Raw genomic sequence first — 16,748 nt, 5'->3', positions numbered from 1 at the left:
GTGTGTGTGTGTGTGTGTGTGTGTGTGTGTGTGTGTGTGTGTGTGTGTGTGTGTCTGTGTCTGTGTGTCTGTGTGTCTGTGCGGTATGTATGTTATGGTGGTTTGATTAAGGATGTCCTCCATAGACTCATAGATTTGAATGCACAGTCACCAGGGAATGGAACTGTGTAAAAAGATTAGAAGGATTAGGACGTGTAGCATTCTTGGATTAGATTCGGCCTTGTTGGAGGAAGTGTGTCACTCAGAGGGAGTGGGCTTTGGGATTTCAAAAGCTCACACCCAGGAGATTGTGTTCTCTCTCTCTCTCTCTCTCTCTCTCTCTCTCTCTCTCTCTCTCCTTCTCCCCCTCCTTCTCTGCTTTCAGGTCAGAATGTAGCAGTTACTTCTCCAGCACCCATGCTTGCCTGCCTGCCACCATGTTCCCTGCTAAAATGATAATGGACTAATCCAATGAAACTGTAAGCAAGCTCCCAATTAAATGCTTTCTTTTCTAAGAGTTGCCATTATCATGGTATCTCTTTCCAGTAATAGAGCAGTGACTAAGACATATATATATATATATATATATATATATATATATATATATATACACTCACACACACGTAAGGAGATTTCTCATGCTGTTTTGTTAGTCTGTGACTCTTTAAGGAAGCATTATCACACCAAGTGGCATAACTTTAAACAAATCTCCCCCCCCCCCCCGTGTGTGTGTGTGAGAGAGAGAGAGAGAGACATAAAACATCATTAGTGTTGTTTATGCATCTTTCCTTCCTCTGTCTCTGTATGCCCTTTCTCCCACTCCATAGTTAAAGCCTCTCCCTACATTTTCCCCACTCTCCCCTTTATAGCACCAATAAAAAATTAATGAACAATTTAAAGCAGGGGGCCAATTTAGATTGGATGCCCCACCTCTAGCCTTTTGGGAGAATGATCAGAAGTTAAGAACACCAGTTCTGGGATAAGACTAGCTAGGCTCAGCTCTTCGCTTTCTGCTTCTCCATGTGATGATGAACTACTTACTATGTCTCTTTCTGCTTCAGTTTTCTTATCTAGAATGGGAGGTGGGGTAGGGATGCAGCTATTCCAATGCCTGTCGAGAGAACTAAATGAGATAATGTGAATTAATGAATGCAGATAGTGTTTCAATGATTTATATTAGGTAACTATTGTTATTTTTATGTCATAGGCAGGCAACAGGTTTGCAGAAAAGCATACACTTTATGTCAGGAAATCCATATCTGCCACCGTGGCTACTCTGTTCACATCTCTAGGCCTCCTGTTTCCTTGCCCACAAATTGAAGATGGTTGGCCATCTGAGAACTGCCTGAGGCTTTAGGGTGCTGCTGTATGGCACAAGTGTTTGCAAACTGTTATATGATAGCCAATGTAATCTAATATGATTATCCCAAGCCTCTCAAGGTGCTGGACAGAGCCATTGACAGGAGTTGACAGTCTTGGTAGTGGATTAAAACCTAAAATCACCCTTAAAGCCTAGAAGTGCAAAGCTCAAACAAGTCAGAAGCACAGAAACATGGGCTCAAAAGGTTGTAAGGCTGGTGTCAGGGCAATCTCTATAAAAGGGTTGCCTGACTAATTCTACTTATTGGCTTAGCATCCTTCAAATAGACTGACTGTATTCCTCCCTCCACCCCACCCCTACCCCCCACCTCCCGCTCCCAGTGGACATTCAACATTACTAGCTCCTGTTGGCCTAAACTCTAAAATGGTTTTGTCCTTATTGAAGTAAGCCTAAGTACTGTGGCTTGCATATGGTTTGTCTCTGCAAAAGCCCATGCTGAGATTAAATGTCACTGTAACAGTGCCGAGTTATAGCAAGGCCTTTAAGAGATGGTTGGTGTCACAGGGCCTCTGCCCTCTGGAACAGATAAATGTAGCTCCCACAGAGTAGGTTAGGCGCCGTAGGGGTGTGGGTTACATAGTGTGTTCTGCTTCCCGAGGCTCTCCTTATCTTCCCTTCACTCTATGATCTCTCAGCCATGGGGCTCATTGCCCTTCCTCCCACCTAAAGCCTTTATCAGAAGCCAAGCCAAGCCAGAGGACTTCCAGAAAACGAACATCTTTTCTTTATAAACTGTCCAGGTTCGGCTAGTATGATAAAGCATCAGCTCTCAACCTGTGGTCACAATCCCTTTGGGGGTTGAATGACCCTTTCATAAGGATGGCTTAAGACCACTGGAAAACACAGATATTTACATTACGGTTCATAACAGTAGCAAAATTACAGTTATGAAATAGCAATGAAAATAATTTTATGGTTGTGGGGCACCACAGTATGAAGCACCATATTCAAGGGTTGCAGCATTAGGAAGGTTGAGAGCCACTGGGCTGAAGCAACAGAAATCAAGCCAAGACAGGGGGAAAAAAATGCCCATCTGGAGCTGAAGAATTATGTCCTAATGGTATCCACCAGGAGTTAGGCACACCTGACCTGTGGCTTCAGCTAGTGGCAGCAGCCAGAGATCTGACCAATTGGTTCATATCTTGGAATTTATCCATGGTCCTTAAACTTTATCCTCTCTGAAAGCCTCTTCAGTCTGATGGTCTGCCAAGGCCGAGAGAACTTGATAATTCCCATATAATTCTTCCTTCTTTGACTCTTGAGATCTAGCATGCATTAGATGCTTTTATTCAGTCTCTTACTTTGTGAAAGACTCAGAAATGTATAAAACAGAAAGAGGGGAGGGGTAGGAGTTGAAGAATCATGACATAAAGGAGGTCTGACCTGACCCTGGCCTGCTCTCAGGTGATGGAAAAGGAAGGGTGTGTTCTAAGTTGCGCCAGAGCAACTCTGGGGAGGAAGGAAGCTCTTTGGGGAAGCAGAGTAGCCTGCAGTGCTCAGCAAAGCTGCCAGTGCCTGAGGGAGGTGTCCCATGTCAGAAAGACTCACCTCAGCTGATCTCAGGTGAACAGCTCTCCAAGGAAGACAGCTTTGGTTTGAGATAGGGTCTAGGGCCACACACTGGAGCCTAAGAGGATACAAAATCACAGGCAAAATGGAGGGAGAGACACAGTTGAATCACAGCTTCTTCCCCATGCTGTAGGCTTTACCCCATTTCCTCTTAGCTGTGGTTAGAGAGAAAACATCTCTATAAAACAAGGGCCTTTCGCTTAACGTCTCCATCTTCTGATTCCACCAGGGGCTGCCTGCCGCTGAGAAACCGCCTGCCTGTGAGCAGTTGCTCTCTCTCAGCTCCTCCCAGGCCCTTTGCCAGCTGCTCATGCCCTCCTTTCTGTTTGTGTCCTCTGTCAGTCCTCCCCCACCCAAGCCTCTCAGACCCCTTCATTAGGACGCCCAATATCCCTGCTTCTTTCCATGAACCCCACCCTCTCTGCCCCCTTTCTCCTCTCCTCAACCCTTGTCCTCACTCCCCTCCCCATTCCTTTCTCTTTTCTCTTCTCCTCCCTGGTCCCTGCCCCTCCCCAACTCCCCTTCCTCCTCACTTCCTCTTTGCTCTCTTCCCTCCTCCTCCCTGTCCCCCACCTCTCTGCTCCCCTGTGCTGGCTAGGTTTTCATCAACTTGACACCAGGGTCATCTGGGAAGAGGGAACCTCAAGTGAGAAAAATGCCGCCATCAGATTAGCCTATAGGCAAATCTCTGGGTCGTTTCTTTCTGATTAATGATTGACGGGAGAGGGCCAAGTTCACTGCAGGTGGTGCCACCCCTGGGCAAGTGATCCTGGGTTGTATAAGAGAGAGAACTGAGCAAGTAATGGGGAGCAAGTCAGCGAACACAGTGAACACATGGCTCCTGCCTCTGCTCCTGGGTTCCTACCGTGACTCGGTGATGCATTGTATTAGGGACGGGTGAACCAAACAAAAGTCTTTCCTGCCAAGTTGCTTTCCGATTCGGTGTCTATCACAGTGATAGAAAGAAAACCCAGACATCCCCTCTCCACCCTGACCCTTTCTCTCTATACACTCTATTCTCCATCCCCTTCCTTCTGTCTGTCTTTCCTGATCGCAGACCATCTCAATAAGTACTTTCTGGTTTCCTAGCTTCTGGTTTCTATCAGGCCCAAACGAAGACTCCAGTTTTATGGACGGTTATCAGAAGGCTCAGCTTAGGGAAGAGGAGTGGTGGCTCATTCCTCATATATCTATGTATATATGTCCATAGATATTTAGTAAGAAGTGTACTAAAAAATATTTTATCATAAAATTTCCAAGCATGTGGACTACTATGTATTGTTTCTTTGTAGCGTCCCAGAGGCTAACTGTGCCTAACACATACACACATACACACACACACACACACACACACACACACACATATACATATACCTATATTCTTAAATGTCCATTCAATAAAAGCCTCAACCAACAAATGAATGATGTGGAAATCAAACATCCCTTTATTTGGCTTGTGCATATGTGGTCCCAGTATCTGTGAACCAGAGAGCAGAGACATCCATCCCGGGAATCCTCAAGTGGAGACTCATTACATCAACAGACAAACTAAAAGGTGTTGCTGCAGCCTGGACTCTTCAATGGCCAGCCTTTTCCTTGTTAGCTTCATTGACTTTCCTGGCAACTCTTCCTTTATATACACAGGAGAATCCCAGTGCAGAGCCACCGGCTCTGCTCATGTCTCATGCAGGCTGCTCTCCCTTCCCCCTCCACCCCTCACTGGTTCATTCCTGGATCCCTCTCTCTCATCTATCCAGCAAATGTTGATGTGATGCCTTCCCCATGACAACCTGTGTGCAGCAGGCTCTATGTGTACTATCTCATTTAACCCACAGAAGACTCTGAGGAAGGGACTGTTGTCTTTCCTTTTTACGTGAGGGAACCAAGGTGAAAACTGGACAAATGGGTTCCCCCAACTGTCCTGGTTTGCTCACCACTGAAGTAGTTCCCAGGACATGGACCTTGAAGTTTTAAACTCAGAACAGTCTGGGGCAGGCTGCTCCAGTTTTCCCAGGACTTGGAAATTCCCTGGGGCATGGGACTTTTGGTGCCAACACTGGGAAAGCCCCATGCAAACTGGATGAGTTGGTTACCCTGCTCCAACCACATGCCTGAGGCCATACAACTAGTTCACTTGAGACCCAAAACCATTTCATCTGACTCCAGGCCCCACATCTACCCACCTTGCCCAGCTAACCTCTAACCCAATATTTGGAGCTGCTACTAAACCACACTACAGTCACACCCAAATACCACTGCTGCTGTTCAGGTCTCCACACTGGGTTACTTTTGTAACACAATCACCGATGCAGATCAAAGGCTTGGTTTGGCTCACAACTTTGGAGCTTTCAGCCATGATTCAGTAGACTCATTGCCTTTAGGCCTCTGGTGGGAATGGGGGCAATTCATCATGGTGGGAACCCACAGCTTTGCATAACTTGCCCTTAGCAAAAATACCAAAGATTGGAAGGAAGGGCAGAGTCTCCTGCAGGGCATATTCCTCATGGCTTAAAGGCCCCACCTTCTAAATGTTCCATACCTCCTAGGAGCGTCAGCCATAGTGATTATCTAAACCATGGCAATCATCTTTAACAAAACTCTGATGCTGCCCCAGAGGATACTCCACTCTGACGCCATTCCCCAGGTCCTGTCCTTGCTCTCCTATGGTTTTCTTGGCAGACAAAACCCAAACGCTTTCTCTTCCAGCCCCTGTCAACGTGGCCCTGCACTCTCTCTGCCTGGGTTACAGTGCTACCAACTTCTAGATTACCTCTGTTCTTGCCTTGAATCTTCCATCTCTGGAGAACTGTCAATTTAACATCGACTTGGATAGCTCTGGGGAAACCAAAAAGGAGGCAGACACAGTACCACAAATAAGCAGTTTTCACCTCATTTCAGGGGCCACTTCATCACAACCCCTCCATGACCCCGTCTCTTATATCCAGAATGTGAACTGTCCGTATCGTGACTTTTGGGATGCTGGAGAAGTTCGGTCTTTGATCTCATTTTTTTTTCTGTTTCACCTGGCCATGTATGTGAGTCTCAATTCCCTAAGGAGATTGTCAGAGTGCAAAGACAGCTGTGTTGGAAAGGCTTTCTTCTGCTTCCCACAATTCATCTGACCTTGTGACAGGCACAGAACGTCTGCTTGAGGGTTCCTCATCAAACTAAATTAAATTGGTTAAAGCAGACTCTCTGACACAAACAATTCTATGTAACCATTTTTCCCCCTGATCCCTGAATACAGAACAGTTATTCTGCCAGACAAAGCCTTAACTTGGAGCTAATTTCACTGGATTTGGGAGGGCCAGAGCCAATCAAGTTGACCCATTTACATTTCTTATTCCACCTCTGCAGGAGGAGCCTGCCTCCTTCCCTTAAGCTTCCTCCACCCCCAGACATCTCAGAACCTAATCACCACCTTCCGAATCCTGCCTGTCAACTTCCACCCCCTCAACCAAACGCACACACCACCTCAAACACTGAACCGCAGTCAAATTTTTAAAGTTCAAGAACTGAAAAAGAGGAGCAATTGACTCATTTTTCCTTGATTCAAAGGGCTGAGGATTTTCTAGAACAATTCTGACATCCTTTGTGTGAGTCTTCTCCTGTAGCACGGCAAGCCAAGTCGGGATCTCAACACGCTGTCCAAGTAAACTGGGTGGGGCTTGGGGGCGGGGATAAACGCACTTCTCACTGCTCTGAGCCTAGGGTCACCTTTCCCCACACAAGTCCCATGACTCCACTATCTTTGCTGCTGGCCCCCTTCCGCTGTACAGTCGGCTTCAGAATCAACTCCAGCCATGATCAATCTTCTGTCACCAGCATAGCTCTGCCTTGGCCAGTGCAAAGGTAGAGCAATGAATAGTTTTTCTTTTCCCTTCTTTCTTTTTTTCCTCCGTAAACTCCACGTTGAGAGAACCTCATGATAATCTCTAATTTGCCCAAGATGGAAAGATATCCCCAGCAGAAGGGCAGACAGGCCTTTGGGGCTTTTGACTTTTTATCCCGCAGAGAAAGCTACTCTTTCAACTTTGATGTGGGGACTTTAGCGACTCATCCCCATTTTTTTCATCGTTTTTCAGAAGACAGCAATGAGAAGACCATGCCCTGCCCTCTGAAAAGCCACCCCCAGCTCTGGCATTTCAGGGATGTCTCTGGGTTGCTGGAAGACCTTGGGATCCCACTGGCCCTTTTTTGCAAAAGAGGGAATTCTCTGTAAACCATAATTGCTTTCTAAGGAGAGTGACTCTTAAGAAACTTGAGACCCAGGAAGACTTTGGATATGCAAATGGACCTAGCTAATTGAGGCACAAGGAAGGGTTGAAGGGCTTTAGATAAGTAATAACAAAAAGGGATGCACAGGGGCACCCAACAGAAGAAGAATAGAAGACAAAGAAAAGCCACAGATAACCAGAGGGGCTTCTGCTTCGTGCGTGGGGGAGGGGCAGAATGGCAATGTGAAGGTGTGGACCGTCAAAATAAAAGCCCTGGTATCTGCCTTTCAAATCTGTCATGAAATCTTTTCTACAGACTTCCAGGAATAAGTGGGTCTTATGGGCTTGTGTTGGTGGAACTCGGGGAAGAGGCTGGGTTGTAGGTATGAGTTTAACAGCAGCAAGAGTGCAGCCACAGAGGGAAGAAAGTAAGAGTCAGAAGCCAGGATGATTCCCAGAGAACTGTCAAAGAACTTGGAGAACTGCTAACGTCCTTACCACCCTGATGGTTCAAGTTCATCTCTCCGGTTGTCAACAGGAAAAAAAGACTTTTGTGTGTATGCTTGTATGTGCACATATGTGCATGCACATACAGACATGTGCACACACACACAGAGTTGGCCAAATCCAGGACCAGACACGGGGTATGTCTGGTAGCAACTGACGGGGTGCCTCTGGAATGTGAGAGCTCCTCTCTGTAAACGCTGAGTAAATGGAATTTTGGCTTCTGACTGCCAGCGGACTGTCACCATCAATGTAAGAGACAGTTGCTGGATACATCGGGGTGCAGATGAGAACTTCAAACGTCCCTCCACAGTAAAGAAAGTTGACCAGGAGCATTTCAGCTGATGAGGCACAGGTTTCCCTTGATGGGCCAATGCTTTTAAATAGAATACTTGGAAGTGTCCAAAAACTGAAGATCCTCAAAGATGGCAGCTGGGTTTCTATATAGTTACAGCCTCTGTTAACACTATTAAAGAGTGTGTGGACGAGCCCTGGGAAAACTAGTGCAGGAAAGAGTGGGAAAGATAAAGGAAGTCCCTAATTCCTGGGAACCAAGATAAATCCCAGAGAAGAAGGGATGCACCTGATCTGGTTTTCTTGTCACCGAAACAAAACTGTGATCAAACACAACTCAGGGAAGAACGCGTTTAATTGGCTCACACTTCCAGGACACAGTCAGTCACTGAGGGATGGATGTCAAGGCAGGAGTGTTCCAGACTGATGTATTCTCTGGCTCAAGCTTAGCCTGCTTCTTTATACAACCCCAAATCAACTGCCTAGGTATGGGATTGTTCATGGTAGCCCTATATCAGTTAGCAATCCAGATGGCACTTATCAGACATGTCCACAAACCTGCCTGATAAAGACAATTACTCAACTCAACTGTCCCTACACCCCAGGTGACCATAGACAATGTCATGTTAACATGCTAACTAGGATACCAACTACGCAGACATGCCCCTCCTCGGCAAAAGAGGCATTCCACGCAACCTCTGACAGACCATGTCAAAAGACCCCAAAGTTTTCCCCTTTCCATGTTCTCTGTCTTTGTTATTTGTTTCTTCCTGTGCATTTTGTAAATGCCCAATAAAAGCCAGACACTCGATTGCATGGACTGCATGTCAGGGGTCAGAGATGAAACAGACAGGACAGCCTTACTGTCCTGGACGTCATATGAACAGCTTCTGAGCAAGGTGCAAGAACGAGGTTGTTTCAGATCCTGCCAAGAGGCTGATGCCTGAAGTAAAAGATTCACGATGAGAAGGGTTTGGGATAGGGACTGTAGCCTGTGGCTGATGAAGGAAGCAGAGTGGGAGCCGTGGGTCAAAGCCAACCTAGAGAAACTGCTGGAGAAGACACCTGGAACGGAATGGCCAGTGGATGAAGCTGAGGATGCAGGCCAGCAGGAGGGCCATCGGCTCCCATGGGCCCTGAAAACCACAACAGGCAGTCATCAGGTGCATCAGGAGTCTCCCCCCATGAACAGGAGGAAGCCATTCCATCAAGAGGCAGAAGAAGCAATGCATACTGAAAAACTCCACCAGAGGGCTCTGTAGGGAGAGTCCCACCCTCTCCTCTCTCCTCTCTCCTCCCACAGCTGACACTTCTCCTGTAGGAACATAGAAGCATTGTTTCCCTCTAAACAAAAGCGTCTTTAGCAAACAACCACTGTACTTTAATGAAAGGAAAAGAACCAATAGCAACCAGCACAATAGAGGAGCCCAGATGAAAGACGAAGCTGCCATCCTGATGGTTTAGCAGAGAGTGTATCACCCCTCTGCTCCCCAGATCCCCCATCTGCAAAGTCTATGCTCAGCCCAACTGACATGGTCACCCTCCTTTCCAAGGAGGCAATCTGAGGTAGTTGCCCAGACTACAGGCCAAATGCCTGCTCTTCAAGGGGGCACACTAGCCCAGGAAGCAATGGCTTTAAGTGCTTAAAACAAACAAACAAAAACCTTATAGGATGCTGTGGTGTGAACGTAGGAGTGGGAGAGTGGGAGGTGAAGTGAAAGAGCAACAGGGTTTTCTATTTTTGGCCAAGACTGTCTTATGGGAATTACACTTATTATATTTAAGCATCATTAAATAGAGACAAGAATCATTCCTGCCTAGCACACCCTAGAAATGTGTGATCCCAAAGGAGGAAATTGGCTGAGGTCAGAAGGAAAGGGTTGGAGAACTACTCAGTGTATCAGCTAGGTTTGTGAGAGACCTACAGAGCCTGAGGGGACACTCCCAGGAATGAGAGGCAGGAAGGGTTATCTTCTATCTTCAAAGTATTTGAAGCTCTCGTTGGCCTTGGGCACTCTAGCCTGCTAGAGTTCTTTTCCATCTGCTAGAATTAGCCAGTTTTCCTAGGTACTCAAATCATGAACAGAGATTACCGCCACGTCTGGTCCTTTACTACGAACTAAAAGGGGAACTTGGTGAACTCCAGCCCACGTGTCATCAACATCCTATGTCCTCCACCTGCTGCTTCCTCCCAGCCACGGAGCCTGACACCTGCCCAGCCCTCAGCAAATGCTTATATGAAGTTTGACAAGGAAACAGGAAGCGCAGCACAGGAAGCCATGGAGCTCAGAGAACAGTGTGTGCAGGGAGAGAGCCAGAGGGAAAGGCAGTGAATGAGAGTTCTCTAAGCTGCATCTGCACATGCAGCCCCATACACTCAACCACCATTAAGGACACTCTGTTAAATGGATTGGTTCTTTCCTCTTGAATGAGGTAGGAGTCAGAATCTTAGTCCCTTTTGCCTCAAATCCCTACCCTTTTCCTAGATGGTGCCTGCGACCTCTGAGGACCTCAAATTACAAGTTTCAAAACACAGGTTCCAAAGTTCCATGCACACCTGCTCACAGGAAGCCAGCGATGGGTGGAGCCTTGGCAGGTTCTGACACCTGAGCTTGAGGAGGTCCTGTCTGTGTAAAGGTTAGGAAGAACCCTTGACTCTGAGAGCAACTGGGCAAAAGATGAATGGACCCTGTCCTGTGAGGCAGAAGGATGCACTTCGGGAGATTGTGTTCTGGCTCACCTTTGTATCAGCTTCGCTCATCAGCTCATCAGCTCATCAGAACTAAAGCTTGGACCTCCCTTAGAGCTGCTCTCCACAGCTGGAGCACGCTATGAGCAGTTCATGAAGCACGGAATCAGAACAGCTGTTCTTATGCTTTTCTTAACATCTTGTGTTAACCATGCTGTGACTAGAATTTAAAGACTCACGGCAGGACAAGGATACGCAAGGGTGAATAGTGAAGAAATATGGGGAAGGGAGAGGGATAAAAGAATAGCGCAGAATATATTCATAAAGCAAATATGCACCTCCCAGGAGGAATATAATGTTTATTATGGAGGGGTGAAGGTTAACAATATTGCTCTCTGTGCTCTGTCCTCCTCCTCTCCCCTGCATTGGTGCAAAGTCTGGAAGAATCTAGTCCATTTTGAGAGCTCTCACTTCAACAAACTAAAGCAAAGAAGTGATCCTGACCCAAGAAACTTGGTGGTGACCTCAAAGCCTGCCCCTAATGACACATTTCCTTCAACATGGCCACACCTCCTAATAGTATCATTCCCTATGGGGCTTATGGGAGCCATTTTAATTTAAAGCATCACACTTACGTCTGTTACTATCTCAGGATAATTGATAGTAATCATGATAATAATGATTGCCACCCTAGTAGGTGTGAAATGGTACCTCATTGTGCCTTTGACTTACATTTCTCAGATAGCTTAATGTTGAGTCTTGACCATTTGTGCATATACAAGAGAGGGGATTAATTCATAGTCTCCTGATGCGGCACAGGCAGTCTTGAAATCACACTCCTCCTGCCTCAGCCTCCTCTGAGGGCTGGGACTATAGGTATGTGACACCACACTCAGCTTCATTTGTACATTTATCAGGAGAAATATTTACTATAATGGTTTGTCCAGTTTTAAATGGTTATTGTCCTTCAATCTTGTATTAAAGATTCTTGGCTTATCCTGAGTACTAGACTTCTCTCAGATAATTAGATTGGCAGATGCTATCTCCCTTGCTATGAGTCTTTGCACTTTCTTGACAGTCCCTGAAATACAAAATTTAAGTTTCGATGAAATCTAGTTTATTTTATAATTGTTTTTACTTTAAGTAATGTATCTAATATTACCCATTTTAAGGCATGTTAGTACAAAGATTTACAGGTATTTTTAAGAAGTGGGTTTTTATTTTTTTTATTAGACATTTTTTTAAGAGTCATTTGTTTGTTTGTTTTATGTATACAACTACACTGCAGCTGTCTTTAAACACATCATAAGAGGGCATTGGATCCCATTACAGATGGTTGTGAGCCACCATGTGGTTGCTGAGAATTGAACTCGGAACCTCTGGAAGAGCAGTCAGTGCTCTTAACTGCTGAGTCATCTCTCCAGCCCTAAAAGATTTTCATTTTTGATGTTGTTTTCTTCCTGAGGAGTTCATAATTTTAGCTCTTGTATCCAGGTCTTTGACCAAATTGAAGTTAATTATTTTTCTATGAAGTGAAATATTACTATCAACAGTCTAACCGTGGCAAAAATAATCAATAGTCTGAGGTGTTGTAGCAATCAGGAACATGGTGATTCAACTGGTCCAAGAGTGTCACCACTTCTATACAGGTGATTCTATTTAGGGTATATAATAGGAGGTTGTCGCCTTCTTAACATACATAGAAATCTGCTTACGGTGCCTTAAGTTCACAGATACCCTACAACACAGAGCCAGAGCTCCAAGCAATTCCCCTCAATGCTGATGGCTCACACTGTAGTTTATTTGTATGTGTGTAGCCTACCCCTCTCCCTTGAGTACCACATCTCCACATGGCCCTGGGATATGGGTACCCAGTCCCAGCATCTCCCAATCAAGGTCACCTAGTCTTTCCCCTCCTCCAGTCAGCTCAGACTCCAACTTCCCCTTCTCTGTGCAGCGCAATTCTTCCCCTCACCCAGGCACAATGTCCTCAGCACTTCTTCCTCTCTCCACTCCTCCCCCAATATCTAATCAGTTTTACATAACTGTTCCTTTGCCCTGGCCACCTGTCAGTGACCTCCTTGGCCCAAGCTCCCCCTTCATTCGGAGACCTTTCCATTCTTCATCTTCTAACTTATCAGAGCATAAGACTTACCAGCTGCAAGAGCAGTCTCTAAAATTCACTCTCTGCCTCAGGAAAGCTCAATGTCTCACCATGATTCCTCAAATTTGTTATAATAGGAAAATAACTTCAAGGTCGGGAATCCAAGGCTAACCTGCTCTAACTCCAACCAGCCGTTGGATCTCTTCTTTCTGCTCTCTCCAAAGTCTGTTCTCTGCACTTCCGGGCTTCCTGTCTTCACAGATTTTTCTGTTATCATTTAAGAAAGATGGTGCTGCTGAGCCTCCAAAACCCACCCCACGGATGGTCAACTAGTGAAGCTCCCAACAGCCTCCCACATGATTTTATGTGACATTTACTTCATTATTCATAGTGCATAGCACAACATCTTGAGCAAGCACATCCTTAGTAGATGTGTATCACAGTTGGCACTGAGCCCACCAACAACAGTGTAGCTGAATCACTTAGGGAACTTCTTCAGAATATCCCACAGGGGGGCCGGATCTCAGTACTTTCAAAAGTTCTCATTTAGGATTCTGATGTACATCACTGTGAACTTCAAAGCCATGCACTGTGGGGCAGGTCTGCAATCCTAGCACTTGGACAGCTGAGAGAGGATGAACATTGTGAGTTTGACACCAGCCTCAGATACACAGTGGGTTCCCCAGTCAGCCTGGAGCACTTATCAAATTAACTATTGATAATTAAAATATGCTGAACACTAGTTGTGAACCAACCACTATGAGTGCCTCATATCCTCTGTCCTCAGAGAACATCACACACTAGGCAGCTTTGTTTTCCATTTCGAAGATTAAAAAGTGCAAGCTTTAAGATGCTAAAATATTTGCCTAAGATCTATAAGCATTATAGATTAAATGAAGGCCGCTGGATGCCACTTAAAGCAAATTTATATGGGCTAGAGAGATGGCTCCGTTATTATGAATGTTTACTGTTGCACGGGGTGTGGATTCAGTTTCCACCACCCCTGGCATCTTAGAACTGTCCATCACACCTATTTCAGGGCATCTGATGCCCTATTCTGGCCTCTGAAGGCACCGTACCCACACAGTATGCTTAATGCATGTGCAGAGAAAACATTCATACCCATAAAATAAAAATAATAACTAAATTGTTTAAAATATGTAAATAAATTAGATGAACTGTTAGTCACCACTGAATGTTACTTATAATATGTGGGAGGAATAGAACAGTGATTACACACACACACACACACACACCTCCAAGAAAACGCAATACAGATCTAGTAACTGAGAGCTGTACTCTCCCTTTCTTAGCTTCCTAACTTTGGACAAAGCATTTGCCCTCTCTGAGCTTCTGCTTTCCCTTCTGTAAAATGAGTCTAGCACAGACCTGCTGCAAAGCAACAGACAGGGTGGCGTGGATTAAAATGTGTAAGATGCACATAGTAAATGATTGGTAGCCAACCTGTACTGCTATTATCACAACCCTTATTTAAATACATACATCATTCCAAGGCACTCATTCTTAGCTTTCATCAACAGTGGCAGGTTGAGTGTCTTGACAGCTTGAGTGGCAGGCAAGGCTGACTCTTGGGGTAGGGCCGGAATAAGAGGATTTTTCTTGAAAATCTCCTATATGTCAAGGCTTAGATTTGGTGGGGCTGATGGTAAGAGGGGGTGAGATCTTCATCTACAAGTAGCTTAATTTTTGTTATTAAGACCTACAAGGCAGTTTTGTTATGCTGTCTACGAGGTTTGCCTACTTGGAAGGAAGCCTGTGGTTCTTGGGGAACAAGCTGCATCAGGGGTTCTCTGTCTCTTAGCTTTCTTGTGGACAGTCTCTAAGCATAATCTCTTTCTCAGACTCTCCCAGACAGTAGAGGTATGAATCTGGGGTCCTGTTGATCACTTCTATTCCTGTATGAGGCTCAAGCCTTCAAGAGTCCCTGTTTCCTTGGGCCATTCCAAATTGAGTCCACTTCTGTCCTCCCTTAATGTGCTTTGGAGTGGGAAAAGGAGGTTTTTTTTTTTTTTTCTGCAGCAAGAATGCAGAAACAGGAAACCTTCCATCTACTCACCATGCTATTTTAACACTTGAACTTGCATAGATCTTCAGAGTTTGCCGCTTCATTCACACCGATTCTGATGAGGTAAGAATTACTATTGTGTTTTGAGGGGACGAGGCTCCAACGTAGCTAAGAAGCTACTTTGACAAGACACTCCCAAGGAGTGTGTTTAGAGAGGAGAAGACAATGTGGGTGGGCACAGATGAGGGGCACCTGCCTGCCAGTCTGCTTTCTGTCTCTCAGCTAGAAATTGGATACTTGACCAGAGTGCCAGCATCTATACTGTAACTTTGAACTTGGAAACAATGCATAGTAGTATATCACAAAACCAAAAGAAGATCACAACACTGTGCAATACAAAGCTACCTTTAGGCTTTGTGTGTGTGTGTGTGTGTGTGTGTGTGTGTGTGTGTGTGTGGTGTACACATGTTTGGTGTGTGCATATAGTGTACATATGTGTAACACCTTATAGTTGTGACTCTGAGTTTAGTAGCTATACGCACTTTTTAGTTGCTTTTCAGGGACATTCACAATTACATAAACTGTTAATAATCACCATCAGGGACATGGTCCAGCAAGTGATATGAATGTATTCTAACTGTTGCCTGGGTGCCATTCTCCCTCTTTTCTAAGAGGACTCTACCCTAACCTTGCTAGTATAAACCACTAAAAACAATTGTAAGAATGCAGACACACATCTGAAGACCAATGGAGTAGCTGGTAGCCTGCGTGCTGTGAGTGAAATTGTACAAAAAGAATCTGTATATGAAGGAAAACACTAAAAATCCAATGCATGAAAGGAAAATAGAGATTCAAGCTGATAGAGTCGTGTTTTCTTTTTATCTTGTTTTAAAAATCATCCCAAATGGTATTGGCAACTCCCTGATTTAAACCATCAAGGAACCTCTTGTAACGTCCGAGTGTCCTGATTTCTCGTCGCTGCTTTGTTACTGCAAAGCACACTAATTCCGGGCAGAAACCAGAGTCAAACTCTGTGGGAATGGGAGTGAAATTTGTCCCACACTGACACCAGTCAAAGGAAGGGCAGTTGGGAATGACTGGCTTGAGCAAAGCCCCCTCTGGCTCACTCGTGTGAGCGGGAATAGATGGATCCACCTCTCTGAGGATCAACTCTCGTGCATGAAGGGAACATAGCGTGAGCTTGCCTAGCCCACCTCAGAGGATTGTGGTCAGTGAGACACAACCATGTAGACATGATGGCTCCAGGGCAGACCAAGAATGACACAAACTCCCAGGATGCTTTTCTCTCCCAGCTTAAGTTATAAACTCATGTCCAGACTCCTGGGATTTAGATGGTTTTGTAGAAAATTGTTTGTTCCAGAGAAACAGGAAATGCTGAAGCTTCACACATTTTCCCCATTAAGAAAACAAAACCTGAACCGATGGTTTGTTGTGGAGAACAGGAAGTCGGCTTTAGCTTAACGGGTCAGTGTCCAAAACTCAAACCAGCACTGAGAGGTATTTGACTCTGCCCAGCCTTTCACTCTGGCCAGACTCCAGCTTTGCCAAATCACCCACGTGGCATTCTCCCCATTATTAAAGATTCCCAAGGAAGCCTCACAGGCTGGAGATGGTGCCTCACAGAAGAAACATGACCACCATCTCTGTATCCACAGGATGCTAAATCAATGAACAAACACAGGACCCAGCCCTGGTCATCCCTAGGAAAGCATTTCTTGTTTATCAGCTTAGTATTTCATCTAAAAGCTGGGAGAGCTACTAACCTAAGCCTTAGAGTAATTAAACTGTGTTCTAAGGTTATAGATATTTCTATGGAATTAAAAAATGGTAAGGTCCTTAGGAAAAACTGTGGGCAGCTCAAAAACTAAAATACAGAATCGTCACATATTTCAACAACTGAGCTCCTAGGTACCTCCCTGAGAATTGAAAACATATGTGCAAACAAACACTTGTATGTACATTTT

General features: G+C 45.2%; 1 long non-coding RNA gene across 2 annotated transcripts in view; it reads right to left on the bottom strand.

The window, feature by feature from the left end:
- The window catches only part of LOC110286080, a 4,537-nt gene extending 923 nt beyond the window's left edge, over positions 1–3,614 (bottom strand). For both annotated transcript variants that reach the window (XR_002377110.2, XR_003835584.1), the window contains exons 1-3: positions 3,503–3,614; positions 2,909–2,987; positions 1,021–1,102 (exon numbers count right to left, since the gene is read on the bottom strand). This is a non-coding gene — a long non-coding RNA (uncharacterized LOC110286080). The remainder of the gene's footprint in view (positions 1–1,020; positions 1,103–2,908; positions 2,988–3,502) is intronic.
- Positions 3,615–16,748: the final 13,134 nt, after the last annotated feature.

This window comes from Mus caroli, chromosome 19, assembly GCF_900094665.2.
Source record: "Mus caroli chromosome 19, CAROLI_EIJ_v1.1, whole genome shotgun sequence".
NCBI classification, from domain to species: domain Eukaryota; kingdom Metazoa; phylum Chordata; class Mammalia; order Rodentia; family Muridae; genus Mus; species Mus caroli.
This window is presented reverse-complemented; position numbering and strand designations above follow the sequence as displayed.